Source organism: Amblyomma mixtum, chromosome 10 (assembly GCF_055824585.1).
Source record: "Amblyomma mixtum isolate Tamu chromosome 10, ASM5582458v1, whole genome shotgun sequence".
Lineage (NCBI taxonomy): Eukaryota > Metazoa > Arthropoda > Arachnida > Ixodida > Ixodidae > Amblyomma > Amblyomma mixtum.
Genome location: NC_143021.1, coordinates 85,774,902 through 85,796,242, shown reverse-complemented (window position 1 = coordinate 85,796,242; position 21,341 = coordinate 85,774,902). Strand labels below are relative to the sequence as shown.

General features: G+C 47.0%; 1 pseudogene; it reads right to left on the bottom strand.

Moving 5' to 3' along the window:
* Positions 1-7,414: 7,414 nt before the first annotated feature.
* LOC149326345 (uncharacterized) overlaps positions 7,415-21,341 on the bottom strand; it is a 40,596-nt pseudogene continuing 26,669 nt past the window's right edge.

Here is a 21,341-nt window from a genome sequence, read left to right as displayed (position 1 = left end):
AATTTGTACGAGCACTCACGAAGCTAATTTAATATCAGGTTTCTAAGAAAATGAAGTTATTTCTAAAAAGTTTCATCGAGCTTCTTAAGAAAAACAAGGAGACATTTGGGGACAACCGCGGAAGAGAAAGTGAAGAGCTTGAGAAATAGAAGAGAATGTCAGCAGATCTGCGGCTGTTCCTCTCAGTGAATCGAGCTGACCCTGAAAGACGCTGCCGTCGCACAGGGGGCGCTTGGAAAAATGGATAGCAGCGCTTTGTCAAAGCTTGCCGCCGCCATCAGTTCGCAACCTCGGGCGTGACAGTAGTAAAGTTAGGCAAAAGCTCCAGGAACCATAATTGATGGGGCCACATTTGGTGTCCCCGTGACCAGGCGCGGGCGAATTGAGTCCGGTGCTCGTTCGCGCAGAGAAAATCCGGCAGGATCACTCGAGACCGGCCTTCACAAAAATTCCGCGGGGCTTGCGGCACCTTGTTGGTCTGATCTCCACGGAGACCTGTTGTTAGTACTCAGAATCTACAGGAACTTGCAAGAATTCTTGAGGTAGTTGTGATTCTTCCAATCAGTCGTCATAGTACAGAGATCTTTTTTCTGCGCAATGGTTGTCAGTTATTCACATCGGTTTTTGCTACTTCGGGTTGTGTTCAGGGTTCTAGGTGTCGCGTCTCGTCGCAGTCGTGTCTTGCTGTCTTCTGCCAATTGATAAGGACCAGAGAATTTCTTTGCTAAGTGTGTGTATTTCGGTGAGTGCAGACAAAGACCCGGTGTTTTCGAGCGCATACAAAGGTAAAATAGCGACAATCCACAGCTGGTCGCGAGTTCGCCAGTCAGCCCAGCATTCTCTTCTTTGGCAAGAATCATCAGGATGATCAAGACGACATTTGAGAGGCAGAGACGAAGTTGTTATTTAGCTTGTAATAGAAAATTGATTTATGAAGTGGTAGACGGGGTGACCACGCCGCACTTTGAACCTGTGAGAGAGAAAGAAATAAAAACTCTGTGACTATCATCTATTTCCAATGAAAATGGGCGATGCGTTGTTCTATGTTCAGAGCAACGTATCACCCATTTGGGCACCGTGCCCAACCGTGCCCTAAAACATGCCCCAAATTGGGAACGGTTTTGTGCCCAATTTTATTTCTTCCATTCAAAGACTAGCCTTAATCGCGAAGTCCACATCCCGAAACACAAACCGTTGTTACTTGTAAAAAGGTAAAATTCAAATTTCAGATAACTGATCTGCGTTGTAAGCTCTGCAAATATTCGCGAGTAGTTCCCATGCAGCTCAGGTGGGATGCATTAATGCGCGCTTGAGCTGCATGGCAGCGGTTCTTTATGATCATGCGGTAACTACGCGTAGCTTTACCTAAGATGGATCAGTGCGACTGCAAAACTTCTCTCGTCAGTTCTATCTCGTCCGAGCTACACGACAATTCTCAGCGCAGCGTGCAGGACTCTGCTACGACACTTGTAATTCTCCCGACTCCCCCGAGGCGAATGCAATAGACTGATCCATTGGCCTGGGTCATGACGCATTCCCGAGAGCTAACGAGCCATAGAATTCACACTGGGCTTTAGAAAGGGAGACCTTGTGGCTAGTTGTAGATTCATGACAGTGGTAGAATACAGCGCATACGGGTCGAAGTACGAAAAAAAAAGTGGAAAGGACGATCATTGAACCAGATGCGGGAAAGCAGACGATAGCAGTTGGATTTATCCTCGATGATCGCTTTGATCCTTGGCACAGAGACAACAGTTTTCTCCTAGAGCGTGAAGGTGGGCCTGTACAGGTACGTGTGGCGCTTTCGGAAGGTACAGGTGGGGAGGGAGGGGTGGAGGGTGATGGCGTGTGGACGGTAAATCCCCTAGCTAGGAGGGTGAGGCGAAAAAGTGGCTAAGCCTATGGTGGGAGTTGGCTTTTCCACTGCGTCTTTTTTCGCAACTCCCCAGTGCAGACGCCGTCTGAGGTAAGCAACCTCGATATTCATCTTACCAGGACTTTCCTCGAGCTGATGTAGTGTAAATTTCTAACAGGCATTCGCTCATCTTTGATGCATTTTTAAAAAGACAGGAAGATGTAGATTAACTTTGGTGCAGGTATAAAAATTTAGTGAAAGTTTTTGCTGAGAGTTTCCTTCCGCAGATACCAAAAAAAAAATTGGCAAGAACCCCTAGACTTTTTCGGTTATACATTATGCCTCCAAATGCTTTTGAAATGGCTAAACAAAAAATCGAAAATCGTAGGCGCGTAATTGGTAAAAAAAGGTGAAGTTTCCTCACTGTACATATGTGGAGCACGTGTTGAGAAGCACAGCTATTATGCTTAACCCCTACGAGTTGAGGGGTTAAGCATAATAGCTGTGCTTCTCAACACGTGCTCCACATTTGTACAGTGAGGATACGAGTTAAGGGGTCTTCATCAACTTCCATCTTCATCAACTTCCATCTGCTCCGTCCTGCGGCACTGTCCACTCACAGCCGTCTTCTACGTAGCACAAATCCGTGCTTTCGCTCCAATTCTAATGTAGTAAACATTCCCTGTAGTTTTTTAACTTGTGTTTACTTTGGCTGTATCCAATCCTGCTGTATTTCTCAGCGAGGATTGCAATATACGTAAACAAAATAAATGATAAAAATATTTCTCTGAGCTGCTTGCGCCCATGTTCGGAAACATGGCATCTCATCTTTTTCTGAACGTCTAATCCTCACATGAAGTTCATTCATTCTCACCGCTACCTGAATCGCTCGCTGATGCGCGTTTAACTACGCGTCTAATACGCGTAGATGCGCGTTTAATACAAACATACTTGCTGTTTGTAAACACAAGCTTATTTCTTGGCAGTTGACTTCAAACCGATATACCTTCAGAACAATGGGCACGTTTGCGTAAGTTTCTGTTGTAATTTAAAGGGGAATTCTTCATCATCAGCGGCGGCTCTAAAGAGCGAATAACTTTACAAAGCAGCCATTGTGCACAGCACATGGTCTGTATAACAGCGGGACTTGTAGAATTACCTGTTCGGTCCTTTAGGTAGCCTGCTGGAAAAGCGACCGGTGTTAGAGGCCGGCCGCCGTCAACAGCAGCGCTCGGAACGGGGCCGCATCCGACAGCAACTGGTGCCACGTCCCGAAGGCGCCGAAGGTAAGCGGCGCTTTCCCCCCACTGCCACGGAAGCCCGACTGGGGGCCCTGCGACCAGCGGACGGCGCGGGCGCCTAACGTCCTCCTGGATAGTTCTGCGCCAGCTACACGAGGCGGACGCAGAAGAACTGCGGCGGCAGATGCGAGGAAATAAATATTGATCATCATTAAAGCTGAGAAAATATGCTACGCAACGCTGACTCTGCTAATCAAGTTAAAAAAGGGGACTAGGGCCGCAAGGCCACCGCTTAAGTCATCTGGAATTCATTGCATGCGAGCTTGGCATCTGCGACACTTGAAGGATAGGCTTTATTCACGCAAGTGACCTTTACGTAACGCTGATGGTGACGATAATACCATTATCACCCTCTCCACTCGATTTGAGTCATAGGAAGAACAATGGTTTTCCAAATGACCTCGGCCGGACCACACATTGCATCGGCTGGTAGGCGGTATGGTCGCAGTGTCTGCCGCGTCGAGCCTACAAGGCCACTCACAATATCGACCTTGGATTAGTTTTGACCCTGTCGCCCTAAATGATCAGCTGCGATTAAATTATAAGCTGTGATGACGTCCATTATCGTTTTCTATTTTCACCTAAAATATCTTCAGCATGTATTTTCTCTGGAATCTAGGTTGCTCTTGGTCTCTTCTGATTATCTCATTTACCTTCCCAAAACTCTTACGGAAGCCCGACGAGCGGCCCAGCGACCAGTACGAGCACCTGATGTCTTCCTGGATGGTCCTGGAGCGCCTACACGAGGCGGACGCCGACGAAGTGTCGCTGCAGATACAAGGAAATGACTACTGATTAATATTCAAGCAGAAAAAAAATATGCCACGCAAAGCTGCTAGACTCTGCTAATCAAGGTGGGAAGGGGACGAGTGCCCAAGGCCACCGCTTAAGTCATGTGTAATTCACTGCATGTGAGCTCGTACCTGCATAGATTTCACTTACACACCTGAAACTTTAATACTGCAAAAGCTTTTGAGAACCAGGTCCTTATGTCCAATGTGGTAAGTAGTGCAGGTACACATCGATAATGTTCAGCTTTTTCCACCAGAGACCTTGGAGGCGAAGGCGCCCGTCGGAGAACATTGGAGCCCAGAGGCGTGGCCTTCAGTTCCTCCCATCGCAGTGCTGTCCACCGTCAAAGTGTAAAAACGAAACAAATATATGCATCTAACAATGTTTGCAATTCTAGCACCTTCTTAACCTCCATGATTTGGCATTTACTGATTTTTATTCGGAAAATTGCGTTTGAAATGTCGGAGGGATTTGTACCGTTAGATAGTACAGCAAGGCGGACATTGGGTACTTTGATACTGTTCAATAATTAAGACGGTTAACCCTTCCGGCCCTGGATTTTTTATTTTGGTTCAGATTTTATTGCTCTGTTTTTACAGTGTCTAATGCGCCTTAACCATGCAGTAAAAATTTATAGCTCATTGTGCGAGTAATAACTGATTTATACGTATGGTGCAAAATATAAGACGTCAGGGCTCTGTGGGTGCAAACATGAACGGCAACACAATGGTTGCCGCCATTCACAACAAGGAGCTGACGAAAGAACTTTTAATTTTTCAATGTGGATAACTTTAAATAGCTTTGTTTACTGCATAAGGAAAGCAATGGATCTTGCAGTTGGCGCAAAAGACACAGCTCTCTCCTGTTTACCTTACATTTTGTATCATTTCACCTTGTTCTTGTCACTCACAAGCGAGAGCTCCAGCTGATAGAACGTGATGTCAAGAAAACACCTGTCCAAAATTTGCGTAGCATTCCTGGAAGGCGGCTGTGGACAAGATGGAGCCTTTCCACAAATCTGCAGCGCATTCATCTCTCGAGCTTCATGAAGCACTTCAGTGTTGATCAGCGCGGAGTGCAGCTGATCAAAGCTCTTTGCATGCGTGAGGCACAATGCATCCAACTTGCGTTTCTTCTCATATCAGCTGTTTATAACACCAGGCCTAACAGGCAAGATTTTCAATAATTTTCAAACAGAATTTTATGGGTAGAAATACGGCTTTTGCGGCCAAATGTTCCTAGCGTTGGCGGACACCGGAAAGCCAGAGGATTTTCTTCAGTAGTAAACTGGTTACATATTCTCACAGCTAGGCAATTGGTTGCAATTAGAGATTTGTAGCCAGTGGTTAGTAACAGCAATAACTCTTTTAGAATTTCGAAAACGCGATTATCGTTGGTGCTGTGGCTCGACAAAATTTGGCTACAGCGTGCGAAAATACATGCGTTTTTGAAAAGTATGCAGGCAATGAAACCTTTCTAGTGCACGAATCTAGCCAAAAAAGCCAGATTTTGTCATGCCCCAGCGCCAAGGAAAGTCGCTTTTTCGAAATTCTCAAAACTGATGTGACTATTACCAACGACCGGCTACAAATTTCTAATTGCGACTCGCCGCTTAACTCTAATAGTAAAAAGTTAATTACTATAAATTAGTTAACTAGCTTACTACTTAAAACGATTCATCGGTTTTCTGCTGTCGGCCAACACTGGTATCAGTATGCCGAGAAAGCCATATTTTTTCCTAAAAACAGCTTATTCTTGAGAATTTCTTAACGACTTCCCTGAAACACTTGTCAGAAGAATTCGTTAACTGGAAGGTGGTCTGTCATGTCTGCATCTTGAAGAAATGCTATTCTGTAGAGCCGACAAGAAATCCCCTGTCATCCAGAGACTAATGTGGCGCGGATATTTCTAGACGTGAGAGAAAACAGTATATCTGTTCATAAGCACACCGAATACGTCTTCCAAACAAAAAGTAGCCAAACACGCTTCATAGCTCCCAGCATCGAGGGTGCGGCACGCGGGCTGCACGAGCGGCAGCGCCCGAGTTGCACTGTGAATACCCCGGTTCCTTATTGCAGGCAAATGCCCATGCTCACAGGTGGAGGAAAGCGGTAGATGAAGAAAACAAAAGCGCAAGGTAAAGCGCCCATTCGCACTATTCCTTTGCTCCTATTGCTGTTCGCCGGCATCCGTATTGCCATTCTCATGCTCTATACCATTATGCACCTTCAACTATAGTGAAAATTTTCATTTTCAAGTTCATCAAAAAGATAATTTAAGGATTGCGGCTATTTGCTGCGACGAATATTCATGTCATTACGCAAACAGACTCATCACTATAGCTGGATTCGCAAAACGAATACCAGAACTTCCTCTAAAAATCACTCAGTGCTCCCCGCTAGCAACCGCTGAGCCCTGGTGGTGTCAAAAGCATACATGCCAAAAAACATGTTGGAGCGAAACGCCTACGGATTGAGTAATATTTACGACGTGGATATGAGCTTGGATAGGCGTTGCACAAAACATGCAATAAGCTAAGCGGAAATGAAGATGGTTGCAGAGATATAAATCTACAGATGGGTTAAACCTCGGCTGGTTCGCCCCATGCCTACCATGCTGCTGCCTTTTTTTTTTCTCTAGACCGCACAGCTCAATGGAAATGCGTGAACAGGGATTACGAATGCATGAGGGATCCCTGAGGACCTATTCGAGAAAGAATTAATAGTATTTTCTTTCTTGCTGACACGGCAGCCGGATATTTCTGTTGTGCGGTCATTACACAACAAGGGCTGAAAGGATTAATTAACAAATATTTACTAATCAAATGTTTATTTCATATTTCAGAACACAAGGCTTTATTGCGAAATTGTAGGCCGTCAACATGGAAGGCAAATCTTGCTTACATTTTGTTAATTGGCAATGTGATTAGAAATATCAAAAATCAAAAATGCGCATTTCAAAGGTCGTAAGGTCGCCTTTTCTGCATTGACTGGTAGATTACTGCGGCCGTGAAGGCCAAGCATGTCTAAAATTTCTGGTACGCTTTTGATATTGTGACAAAATCAATGAACGTAGGGCAAAAGCACACTTTTTTCGAAAATCAAACTATTGGCACTTTGTCCCGTCACTTATCTCCTAAATTTTTGCCCCAAGCTATCCGCAACTCTAATGTGCACCGACACAGGAAAACCCGCTTTCTTGAGGCATTAAACTCGAAGATAGATGCTCCAGTTAACTCTGTTTGATTAGACGTGGAAGCGAGATTGGTAAACAAGATGAACAAATTGCGTGCTTTAGCCCAAATTGCCAATAATTTCATGTAAGAAATGGGAAACATTTTAGGTCTCCCATTTGGTGACGTATTGGCTTAATGTCTTTCCTTAGCATAAACATGAAAAAGACGTACGCATCATTGTATGGCTGAAGAGCCACTACCTGCCGTTGTGCTGTTATTGACTACAATTACTCACTCGGCTTCCGCGCTCTCCGGCTGAGGCTGCGTGGATTCAGTGCCATCATCGGAGGTCGTCGCGGGCGGCCGCAGGTCAGTGCGCAAGAAGGACTCGCCGAGGAAGTTGCCTTGGGATTTGTCATCCCAGTCGGCGTCTGCAGCTCTCGTGTGCTCCATTTCGAAGCGTGCGAACCCCGCGTCGAGAAACAGCAGCTCACGAAGGCACCGGACCACTGCAGAGGTGAGCAGTTGAAGCAATCTTAAAGCAACTAAACTTAAACCCTCTCCGCTAGCAATGCAAAGAGCGAGCGACCACAGTGACATTTGACGGACCTGCAGGGCCACTCTGGTACGAGCAGTGCTACCGGTGTCAGCAGGAAAAGTGACGATTTCTAATGGCCACGATAATTTTGGATCTAAAGCTATTATTTTCACTTCTCCTGGACATCAATGGTGTCAAGTGGAATCCGCAAACTATTGTGCTTGTAAAACAAATTACCACTTCATCTCACCTCTCAGAGCGAGAGCAGCTTGCATTGTGCATGCTTATACTGTCGAATATTCTTTCAGTAACTCTTCCGGAGCTAAAAGCAGTGTGCTTAGGCCCCTGATTATGACGCCAGCGCAAATTCATTGGTCCGTTTGTCTTAGCTGCGGCCAATGGAAGCGCATGCTTACCGCCTGTGCCCTCAGCGGGGTGGCCGCGGCACACGACGAACGCGATCGAATACCGCAGGTGGACGATGAAGCCACGTTGCGGTTGAAGATCTCTGCGCATGCGTGCCCGGAAGATGGCATCACCACTGGCTGGGTCCCCTCGGTGTCCTGCGCAATAGCACACGTAAAGTACTATCGCGCTCAATATGAGTTGCAACGCGCGGTCATCGACCGGGGTTCGTTCCATGGTGTGCCTCCTCCAAACAGTCGCTCGGAATTCTGGGAGAAACTTTTTCCTGAGCGGGGGTGCTGTTGTTTCCTGGAACAGCAGTTTCTCCCAGAGTTCCGAGCTACTGTTTGGAGGAGGCACACCACGGAACGAGCCCCGGTCGATGACCGCGCGTTGCAACTCATATTGAGCGCGATAGTACATGTCTCGCTCGCAATAGCCTTGCATTCGCGACAAACAGCGTCTGTATGCCGGGGTTGGTTCGCAAAACATTTTATATCTTGTGCGGGCTTTTGACAGCATGCACGAAGGCTCTGCAGGTGTCCAAGTATCTCACGTTGCTGTCCACCATAAGCGCCAGGCAGATATCCTCAAGTCGAGTTCCACTCTCGCCCTCGAGCAAGGACGGCTCGACGGAAGGTTCTAGGGGACCTTCGAATAGCTATACGCGAGCTGCGCCTGCGCGGTCTTCTTTTTTGTCTTCGACTTTTTTTCTGAACAAAAATCCGAGAACACGTGGCAGTGGCTAACGAAAATCAGGTTAATAAAGGACGGATTCTCTTCGAACGCTGAGGCTTCAGTTGACTGACATTATTAAAAAAGATATGGTCGAGTTGCGTAGTTGGGCGAAATGTGAATTAGGTACGCTAACACTTCGGTTTCACTTCGGTTCCGGTGTTGAGTTCCATCCAATGGACACTAAACGCAGTTTTTTGGATAACGTTAATAGGTTAAACACCATATATGAGGAATTGGGCATCCTCTGCAATCATAGATCCCTAGGGGTATCCGCGTTCTCCGCCCCACAGAAATACTACTCCTGCCTCCAAGAGTTAAGCCGCAATAAGCAGGTGATTAAAAAAAAAACTTTCCCAATAGCCTCAAGAAGCGGCCACTAGGCGATTGGTCAAGATGAAATATTGCCATCGCTACCTACACCGACTCATAAACAACTGTATTTCACCACTCATACGTGTTTATAGACCGCAATAATTCGTCAAGGAAGAATGTCGTTTCATTGCTGCCTTCCTGATTTATGAGTCCCAGCTAAGGTATTGTGAAAAAAATTGCAATATCAATAAATGAATTTTAAAATTTTCTTGTGATTGGTAGGCACAGCGCAAAGGACAAGATAACCAAAACCGCTAAAAAAGAAACTAATGATAAGCCCACCTTAAATTTACAGGCGTACAAAAAATAAACACTATATGTCAGTCGCAGTGGAAGCAGAAGCGAAATTTATTCCCGTTTGTAAGGCCAGGAGGACGAAATAATATTCCCACCCGCGGTGAACGGACAAGCACGGGGTATGCATTTGGTACCTAGTACTATAGTTTCAAATAAACTCAGCTTGCTTTTAAATCGGCTCGCACACCACTATATGCACTCACACGGCCTATATACGGTACTGTTCGTTTTTATCGTAAAGATTTTCAAAATTTTTCGTACCTTAATCGCTTCCTGGTTTGCGGTGAAACTGCCCACAGAGCTTGCTTATTATGGTAACTTTTGTATCGTAGCAAGGTTTACAACGGTACTTGCTTAGTTGAGCCGTGCATGATGCGAAAAAGTAATCGTCTGCGTCGAGATCGGCGAACCGAAACGCAAAACACCGAGTTTTTGTGAAGGGCGGCATTAGCGCCATCTGTCTTCTGCAGTGGAAAACGTCACAAGGAGCCATGGCGAGCGTTGCAAGGAGCGCGGGCCCATTTGAATACGCCGTTCCGTCCTTTTCGTCTGCTTCAACTGAAGCGCTTCGAACATTTTCCGCCAAGTGAGCGGAAAATATGCCAGAAAGAACTATTTTAACGAGGCTGTGCCATTGAAACAATATTGTTTGACGTCTTCTTTTTGTCGTCCAATAATTTTATCCAATTCAGCTTTATCGTCTGCTTTCATGGCTCTCCTAAAGCATCGGAGGACGACGTCGCGATGTCCTGAGCTGTGTTTTTCTTGTTTAATTTCATTGTGTGGCGCAAACTTTTTATTCTTCGCTGCTGTTCTGACTTCTTTGTGTCACTGTGCTGTGGTGTGTTGAGGTGCGGTATGCCAACTTACAGTGCAAAAGAGAAAGCGGCGGCAGTGGGGCAGCTAATTGAAACAAACTCAATTCGCTATGTCCGCAAACAATTCACTATGAGGTTTCGGCGGTGGCCGCCGTCTCACGCAGCCATTTTTAAATAGCGCCAGAAGTTTGAAGACACCGGCTCCGTGACTAGGCAAGAGCGAAAAGATAAATCGAAGACACACCGCGGATTCGGTGGTGCGCTTGAGGGCCTGTTTGAAACCAACCCTCGTATGACCTGCACCCGTGCTGGGCTTATGTTCGGCGTAGCCCCATCAACGGTGAGCCGAGCACTCAAAAGCAAAGGGTGGCGTCCGTACAGGGTGCGGGTACACCAGAATTTAAGCCCCGCAGACAAAGCCCAGCGGGTTTCATTCTGCCGTTCAGAGCAGCAGAGGGTGGCAGGAGACCCTGGACACCTCGATTTTCTGCTGTTTAGTGACGAGGCTGTTTTCCACGGAGACGGTCAAGTGAACCGACAATGCACGCGTTTCTGGGCGAAAAGCAACCCTCATTTCATTCACACCAGGGCAGTGAACTCGACACGCACAGTTGTCTGGTGCGCAATATGGCGAGAGGGAGTGGTCGGCCCGTTCTTCTTTGAGGACACCGTGACAGCCGACTCCTATCTGGGCCTATTGAAGGAAACATTTCTGCCGGAGCTGGTGCAGTACCATGTGCAGCAGCAGGCAGGCATCTTCCAGCAAGATGGTGCCCCTGCAAACTATGCAGCCAAAGTGAGGAAATGGCTAAATGAGCAATTTCCGGGCCGGTGGATGGGGCGTGGGTCGGCCAATATGCCTTGGCTACCGCGATCGCCAGACTTGACACAATGCGATTTTTTCGTATGGGGATATATCAAATCGCGCGTCTATAGGACTGGAAGCCTTTGGACTCTTGAACATCTTCGGGAGCGGATCAAAGAAGAGTTCAGCACCATAAGCGACGACATGAGAGCTGCAGTCTTCAAGGAATATAGCACAGGCTCCAGCGATGCATAGACGCGGCAGGCGGCCACTTTGAGGATTGATTGTTGTTGTTGTTGTCCTCAAAATGTCTCAAAAAGTAAATGTATTAGCACTGCATCTATCTTATTTCATAACAAAGAGGTAACTTTTCCAGACGCACACGTGTAAATTTTGCTGCGCCTCAGGTTTGCATTTTATTTCGGGTCGTACTGTTGTTGGGTGGTCTAGACTTCGATTCTGGTTTGAACTCTTCTTTGCAATGCGTTTTTTGTCCTGTTAACCCACTGTTTTTAGTGTTGTGCTTTGCTTTTTTTGACACTGCTTTTGCTACGATGATTAGTTTAGTTTTTACGCTTTGGCGTGCCTTTGATTGTTGGTTTTGGTTTTGAGACTGCTTTGCTACGATTTCTTTTAATGTCACCTTTCCTCATTTTTCACCTCATGATTGTTCTTTCCTTCTTGATAGCAGTGCTCAGGGTTGTTGTAACTTTTGATGTAATCAAGCTGCACCTTTGGTGGCGGTATGGTTTGGTTTATTATGGATTAACGCCCCAAAGCAACTCAAGCTATGACGGACGCCGTATTGAAGGGCTCCGGAAATTTCGACCACCTGGGGATCTTTAACGTGCACTGACATCGCACAGTACACGAGCCTCTAGAATTTTGCCTCCATCGAAATTCGGCCGCCGCGGTCGGGATCGAACCCGCGTCTTTCGGGTCAGCAGCCGAGCGCCGTAAGCACTGAGCCACCACGGCGGGGCTGTGGTGACGGTATGCTCACGTGAAGTCCGCATACGACAGTTTTTATAGCTGTGTTTGACCTCTAGGGTATAAATGTGCAGCTCTCTATGAAATAAACTAGTTGGAAGTCGCGCATTGTAGATGTCGTTTGTGTTTCCTCGTTTTCATTCCGTCTTTTACGTAAGCACGTACCCCGTTCTATCAAAATGTCTGTAATGCCTGAAATAGGTGGTGCAGGTAAAGAATACATAAATGAATAAATAAAATTTTCAGGGCAGGCTTGCAAGGGCAGTCTTTCTATGCTTTGTTATCAGCCAATGTAGAAGCACGAGTGAGTTGGTGGCAGATAATTCTTAAAACAGCATCAAACAGACACGGACACAAGGAAGGGACGTACACAAGAGCGGACGTCGCGTAGTGCCAATAAATTACTACTGTTTCTTTAAACAGCTTGCACCATGTTCTTCCAACAACGGAACCTACAGCGAGGCGAACAGCTGTTCATCGGGTGTAATGTGGGTATGTCGCTTTCATTGGGTAAATGATGACACATAAGCCTGTAATTGGTTTTACTGTACTATACTTGAAAAGTACTAAAGACAACGCATATGCTGGAACGGCGTATTCAAAGGGCCCGCGCCCCTTGCAACGCCTGCCTTGGCGCCTTGTGACGCTTTCCACTGCAGAAGACAAATGGCGCTACTCCCGCCCTTGAGCAAAAACTCGGTGTTTCGGGTTTCGGTTCGCCGATCTCGACGCAGACGATTGCGTTTTCGCATCATGCACAGCTCAACTAAGTAAGTACCTTTGTAAAACTTGCTACGATACAAAAGTTACCATAATACGCAAGCTCTGTGTGCAGTTTCACCGCAAACGAGCCAGCGCTTGAGGTAAGAAAAATTTTGAAAATCTTTGTGATAAAAACGCGCAACACTGTACATAAATTTAGTTACGACTCCGGGATTTGCCGACTTTGTTTTCGCGTCTTACTCATATCGATGGGGATCACAAAATGAACAAGGGAGGGGAAAACCTAAACGATGGGGTGAGACACGGGTGGTAGAAACAGACGGACGCCGACAGGCTGCAGTTTCCGCTTTCCTGACACCTTGTTTTATTTCACGATTATTAGTTGCCTGACACTGGAAGATCTTTTAACCGGATTAGGGCGTTATATTCTGCACTAGGGCAAGTTTTTCACTCCTGCCTTTGAATCGATAGCAACTGACGCATACGAACGCGTAACTGGTTCGGCTCGATAGGAAAATAATTCAGTTCAATTCGTTTATTTTCCAGAGCGGTACAAATACTAGCTCTGAATGGTCCCCTGGACTAAGAGTTGCACGGAGCAACTCGACAAAGGTCCAGGGGCCACCTCACAAGACAGCAGTCGACGTAGATTAACAAAAGAAACTGCGCTCATCAAAAATCACATTAAAAATACAGTCTAGCCCGTTTATAACGAAGCCACTATAGCGAAATAGCGGTTATAACGAAGGGATTTCAATTTCCCATTCCCATTTTTGCATTTTCAATACATTTTGGGTCCGGTTTTAACGAAGTAAATAAGAGCGCGTCAGCGGATATAACGAAGAGATTTACTACCAACCGAAAAATAATCTGCCAATCAACACATTTTTGCGTCCTTGAGGCGATTTTTTTCCGCGAAAATAAGAGCAAAATTCGGCTGACGGCGTCCTTTCGTGGCGTTGTCTGCTCTCCTGCGGAGCGAAAGGTTGCTTCACTGCATCGCATGGCACGCCGGTCTCGTGTTGCGTCGTCCTTGAAAGGCGTCACGGCGTAGAGCGGTAGAGCACGCCGCGCAGGGGAAAAATGTAAAAAAGAACAGAGACGATTTTTTTTTTTTCGATGACGTCGCAGAGAGCGTCATCGAGCTTCATGCGTCATTGACGTCGATGAAATCGCTGATGCTGTCGCCGCGACGGCTGCTTGGAGCAGCTTCGGGATTCCGCTAGCGACTTGAACCTTGTGCCTGCGGGTCTAAGCCACATGGACTTCGTTTTCGCCGACGAAGACCTTGTGGCCACCGAGGACTTGACGACTGAAGAAGTTGCCGGGAGTGTCATGGAAGAGACCTTGGCGGAGAGCGCCTCCGACAGCGAATGCGAAGATGCTAGTTGTTCCCCTAAACCGGTCACCTCCGCAGCGGCCATCGCAGCTGTTGACACGCTACGGATGTGCAGGGTCGGTCAAAAGTTCCAAGGCCACAGGGTTTGCTTTTGAGCAGCATAGTCGGGCTGTTGAGATACCCTCGAAGCTCAAAATATCTGTAGAGAATGGAAGAAGGATCATTCTACCATCTGAGAACCTCGATAGCTCTATCGGAATCTTAAGTGCCAGGATATACCGATGAAAAGCGGACCATGTGGCCTGGGAACTTTTGACGGACCCTGTACCTCGGGAGTCCGGAGTTCGACCAGATCTTTGGTTCGCAGTTGGATGGTATGGAAGCCGCAATCCTGAAGTCTGCACTCGCGAAACGTGTTCAGGGGACACTGGACGACTTCTTTCAGCGGCAATAAATCGGTATGCCGATGTTTGCATTTTTTTTCGTAGTCCGCATATTACGAAATAGCGGATATAGCGAAGTGATTTCCGATTCCCGCCGACTTCGTTATAACCGGGCTAGACTGTATATGGGTAATGAAGCAGGTCTCAAAACCACACATATACATGAAACAAACAAATATCAAAATAAGTCCGACAACAACTCAATTCATCGGCTGGCTCGCTGTGTAATGTCTCTCGCTGAAAGCAGCAACGAAAGCGCATCGATAGACGCAGACTGGGCTAGTTCGTCGACCGCAAAGAACGCAGTGTCGGCGAGTCTCGCTAACTGAGGAAGAAAACAATGCAGTGAACTGATTTGCTCTGACGCGGTAATAGGTGTACGCCAAATCGCTCATCTCGCTTGCTGCGCGGTTTATGTCCTGGAAACCACCAACCCGGTAATGTTCGCTTGTGCTCCGGAGACTGATGCAATGGTGACAAAACCCGCTACATCATTTTATTACGCCTGAATGTGGAAACACATCTAAGAGCAGAGCGTTGACGCATGCTATGAAATGGGATCCAGATGGGGTTCAGGCTTGGCATTCACCTCTTGGTTCGCCGGAGAGACGGAGTATTACGGCTTCAAAGTATTAACTTTGATGCGAAGAAATTTACGGACGATTTGAAGGAGGGAAGGAAGGTCTCAAGAATTTATGTTGCGATTTTGACAAGAACCCGGACACCTTTCCGCAAGGGAATAAACGTGGGAAGTGTTTGCGAGGAATACTCAATTCATGTTTCCATGTCGGCCATTTCCCTTTGGTGCCCCTTAAATAGAGGCAGAAGTATTTACATGTGGAAACACATGATAGCATCAAGTTAGTATGGTCGCCAAGTTAGTGCGTCGAAACCTATGCGATCGCAGAATGAAGGTGAAGGTACCTGGGTCGCAGGTGGCTTAGGACCTAAATACCGTGCAGCCGCAAATAAAGAGTCAGAACCTAAGAAGTTCACAAAATTTTCCCGAAGTGATTTTAGACGACAGAAGTTAATCTTTACTGATTTGGTTTGTTTGTCTAGTTTTCTTTATGGATTTCTCACATCTGACGACAAGCGCGCTGGTCAGGAAGGAAGCTTCATGGTGAATGAAATGAAATTTAAGCGCACACGAAAAACGCACACAAGAGGAGGATACACACAGGACAAGCGCTAACTTCATCTGATTTATTCGCAGGTAAGAGAGCGAAAATATATACATAAAACGAGACATGCGCAGTAAAGAAAAAGATCGTCATATCACAATGCGTGCTCAAGGTATCTGTATTCTGCCTGCAAAAGATTAACTGATGTGTCACTCACACAGTCATGCCCCCTCTTCCTGATGTGAAATGCTTCTAATAATTCACGTGCCATCTTATCACCGCTCCTGCCAAGTATCTTTATCTCCTTCAGCCGCAGCTCGCACGCTCTGCAGTTCGCACAATGGTCTGCCAAATGTGTCCCTCCACCCCTTAATGCCCGCAAATGTTCCCCCGCCCGGTCATTGACACACCGCCCAGTCTGGCCTATGTAAGCCCTACCGCAGGTCAAAGGTATCTCGTAAACGACACCGGAACAGCAGTCGACGTACTTCTTTGAGTGCTTCTTCCTGCAGCCACTCTTCTTTTCCGCGCACGAAATGCGTGAGCAAAGTTGGGCAAGTTTCTTCGGTGCGGAGAACACCACAGGAACGCCGTGTCGGCTTGCCACTTTCTTCACATGATGGGCAACCTTATGGATATACGGAACCACTATTGGTTTAAACGAGTTCCTTTCTTGTACGTTCGCTTTGGCGAACATGACCTGCTTGGTTTTTCGAAGGGCCTCGGCCACAGAAACAATGACCGCGCAGGGAAACCCAGCCATAAGTAGCCGGCGTATTTGCTTATTAAAGCTACACTGCATAGCATGCGGGCACGACTTCGAGAGAGCAGACCCCAGGCATAGGCCGGCAATAGACCTCTTAACAGTTTTGGAGTGAGCGGAATCAAAAGGTAAAAGCTCTTTCTGTGCCCTCGGAGCGTACTCCCAACATACATGATCAACTCCTATAGTAAAATTGACATCTAAAAACTGCAACGAATCTTGTAAAGGGAGTTCGTGCGTAAATCTCAATCCCCTCCCGTTCTGCTGAAAGCTCTCCAGGATGCTGCCAACTGCTTCGGTGTAAGAAATGTTTAGTTTTTTTTTTTCAGGATGCTGCCAACCGAAGCAGTTGGCATCATCCTGGAGAGCTTTCAGCAGATCGGGAGGGGATTGAGATTTACGCACGAACTCCCTTTACAAGATTCGTTGCAGTTTTTAGATGTCAATTTTACTATAGGAGTTGATCATGTATGTTGGGAGTACGCTCCGAGGGCACAGAAAGAGCTTTTACCTTTTGATTCCGCTCACTCCAAAACTGTTAAGAGGTCTATTGCCGGCCTATGCCTGGGGTCTGCTCTCTCGAAGTCGTGCCCGCATGCTATGCAGTGTAGCTTTAATAAGCAAGTACGCCGGCTACTTATGGCTGGGTTCCCCTGCGCGGTCATTGTTTCTGTGGCCGAGGCCCTTCTTCGAAAAACCAAGCAGGTCATGTTCGCCAAAGCGAACGTACTAGAAAGGAACTCGTTTAAACCAGTAGTGGTTCCGTATATCCATAAGGTTGCCCATCATGTGAAGAAAGTGGCAAGCCGACACGGCGTTCCTGTAGTGTTCTCCGCACCGAAGAAACTTGCCCTACTTTGCTCACGCATTTCGTGCGCGGAAAAGAAGAGTGGCTGCAGGAAGAAGCACTCAAAGAATTATGTCGACTGCTGTCCCGGTGTCGTTTACGAGATACCTTTGACCTGCGGTAGGGCTTACATAGGCCAGACTGGGCGGTGTGTCAATGACCGGGCGGGGGAACATTTGCGGGCATTAAGGGGTGGAGGGACACATTTGGCAGACCATTGTGCGAACTGCAGAGCGTGCGAGCCGCGGCTGAAGGAGATAAAGATACTTGGCAGGAGCGGTGATAAGATGGCACGTGAATTATTAGAAGCATTTCACATCAGGAAGAGGGGGCATGACTGTGTGAGTGACACATCAGTTAATCTTTTGCAGGCAGAATACAGATACCTTGAGCACGCATTGTGATATGACGATCTGTTTCTTTACTGCGCATGTCTCGTTTTATGTATATATTTTCGCTCTCTTACCTGCGAATAAATCAGATGAAGTTAGCGCTTGTCCTGTGTGTATCCTCCTCTTGTGTGCGTTTTTCGTGTGCGCTAGTTTCATTTCATTTATAAGCTATGCACCATCTAACCCAAACAGAAGTTTTGTTAAACTTCATGGTGAAGATAGGAAAGGTTTTAGGAGTGCACCAAAAGAACTTAGTGCTTATACCACATGCTTTCCTTTGAAATGAAAGGCAAAGTTCGGGCAGGTTTTCGGAGGAGTGGTGTTTTGTGCAAAGCGGTTTTGTGTAAACACGTCACGATTCATTCCTGATCTGTTTCAACGGTGTTCATATGAACCCGCTAAAGTTAACAATTCCGATGCGCTGCTCTGGCATCCAGGTATGTGTACCCAAGCTGGCGTGTCCAATTGCCCAGGCAACCGCTGCGTTTTGGTGGCGTGTGTGTGTGACGAGGTGTGTGCTCGAAGAAGGAGAAGTCCACCCGGACTTCTGGTAGCCGAGTTACTAAACGATAAATGGCTACCAGCTATAGCAGTGCAGTTAACATAAGGAGAAAAAATGGCATATACTGCATAGTATACCTTTTGCCCGACATTTTTGGGCAAAACGTATACTTTATTCTCAACGTAAATATTTATACCAAATTTCTTATTTATACTAAAGGTAAATATTTTCGTTTTGCGGGATAGTTCGCTTACCATATCTTAGCAAAAAAGGCTGCGTCGCGTTAAAATCCAAATTTTGTGCACTGACGTTCAACAGTCGAGTTGTAAAGGCTTGGAATTGCATTCCATACCTACAACTGAGAAGCGTATATTTGCCATACGCTGTTATGGCATAATCTTTGGTACCAGCAGCTACATTAACGAATTATTAAAGTAATGAACACGCGGGTAGTAATGGTATTAGTTTATATCCGATTGAATGCTGTAAAGAGAAATAAGGAACTGAACTCCGAGTAGCTCTCTAAAAACCACCACTTCGTTGCATTTAATTTCACCGGCACTGTTTCTGAGCAGCAGTTAGCAAACCACTATTTGAACGACAAGGACCATGCAGAGGAACGAAGCCCCCTGGAGTGGATTGCATGAGAACCGAACGAATTTCTAAAAACTCAAAGTTTTGTTCTGTATACGCTGACGATTAGCGTGCAATCGTCCTGAAATGTATGGGCAATACTTAGAGGTAACAACGTCAGTCAAATTTTGGTTGTCAACCACATAATTGCGTTCATTCTAATATGTTATATATGCTATTAAATCTAATAATATAACAACAATTTGCTGGGCACACACAGTAGTTTTTAGATTGAAGCCAGTTTTAGTTGTTTTATGAACAGTAATTTTTTAATGAACAGGATATCCTGCCACAGCTTTATTTACACATACAGTCGGGACCTCAGTATAGCGTAAGGTTTGAATAACATTACATGATTTATGCAAATGAGGTGAAGTCCTGAAGTACATGGCACTTTCGGAACAGCAGCGAGAAATATTTGATAAACATGATGAGAAACAAGCGAATGTGAGCAGCTTTGCGGCTTTTCCTCTGTTTAACTCAAGGTGATCCAGAGAAACGCAGCTGAAACGTTATAGGGCCGCTTGCAAGACAGGGGGGCAGCGTTTTTCATCAAAGCTAGCGCCCCTCAGTTCGAGTCTTGGTTTGTCGACCAATTCCAACATCAAAGTTGCCGCTTTGGAGGTCCACGCGACCGGGTGCAGGCACGATCGAAGCTCGGTGCCCACTCGCGCCTAGGAGACACGGAGCGTCCGCTGGAGACCCGCCGTCAAAGCAAAAGCTGTGTTCTTTGCGGCATCTTGCTGGCCGCATCTACACGGAGACCTGTTCTTCGCGCTCACTATCTAAATGAACATGCAAGACTTCTCGAGGCAGTTGCGCTTCTTACAAGCAGTCGAAAGTGTGCCTAGAGCTTCTTCCTGAGCTAGAAAGGCAGTCACCTTGCTTCCCGAGAGAAATAATAGAAATAACTGGAGCTGTAATTGACAGCAATTCATATTGGCTCGTGATACTATCGACTGTGTTCTGGTTTCTAGCTATGGCGCCTTGTCGCAGTCATTTCTTGCTGTCTGCCAACTGTCGTCACGAACGAGAGAATTCCTTAGTGGGCCGGCTGTCTGACACCGGTCCGTAATTTTCGGCTTTATTTTCTCACATCAGAGGTTTTTCACTTTTTTGTGGCGTGTGTTCTCGACGTGCGACGACCTGGGGGTCCCTGGCCGCCGGCAAAAGCACGTCAAGCGGCCTCCTCGGCGCTGTGCGCCGTATCAACGCCGACACGGAACATCACCACCAGCTGAACTCCATGCTGCACTGATGGCAGCAGCGGCAGCGGCGGGTCCAGCGGCCCCTGTAGTTACGGCTACAGACCAGGGCCCGGCAAACAAGAGGCTGCGTGACGACCAAGCAAGCAACGAGCCTCTGACCGATCATCCAGAGGACATGGACCAAGCATCGTTCACAGTTGTCTCGTACAAGAAAAAGAGAGCTACCGGTGTTCCTGTAGTCTTCAGGCCCACCGAGGAAGGAGGAAGCCTATGGAAAGCCAACCCCAACACTGTGGCTTCGGCGGTTGTAGCATCGGCACAAGAAAAAGTCCTCAGCCATCGCATTCACAAGGATGGAAGCCTGATGGTTACAGTATCGACACTCCCCGCCGCCAACCGTCTGCTCACGGTAGCTAAGCTGGCTGGAGTGGCCGTAGAGGCCCGAGTCCCATACTCTTACATGGCAAGCTATGGCAAAATACAAGATGCACCTGTCACCTACACAGACGAAGATCTGAAGGAATATCTACGTGACCAAGGTGTCCTTTCAGCAAGGAGGCTCACCGCCTACACTCCTGAGGATGGTGGAAAGATCAAAGAGGTACGCCGTCGCGCAGTTATACTGGAATTCGCCAAAGATGCGCCGCTACCAAAAAGAGTAACGCTTGGGTTCTGTAGTTACCCTATAACTGAATACGTCGGAGCAGCAACTCAGTGCTATAAATGTCAGAGGCATGGCCACATATCAAGACATTGTAACGGCCCCGTGCGCTCCAAAGTGTGTGCTGGCCCCCACTCGCACAAAGAATGCACTTCGAGAGCACAACCTAAATGCGCTAACTGCGGTGGCCCTCACCCTGCTTCCTACGGAGGGTGTTATAAAAAGAAAGCAGCCACAGTTGCTCGCACGGCAGAGCAAACACAAGGGAAACCCCCTAAGCGCCATGAACCACCACCTAACCCCGACGTGGTTTTCACGACTACGGCAGCTCTTTCCGAGAATCAGTCAACACAGCGTGGGAAAGCACCTGACAAGACCTACGCTGATGCAGTAAAAAAGAAGCGTGGGAAGTCCGTTGGTTCTTCTCCTTCATCAAAGCTGCTGCAGCGCACTGCACATGACCCGACAAACAGCGTCACTCGCTCTGAGCCTAAGGCGCCACAACATGACAGGAAGATCAGCGACAAGCAGCAAACCGGAAACTCTGAACAAGATATCACAAGCCTACTCATTCCGATGCTGTTTGCAGCCATCAAGGCTCTTATCCGTGCAAACCCCTC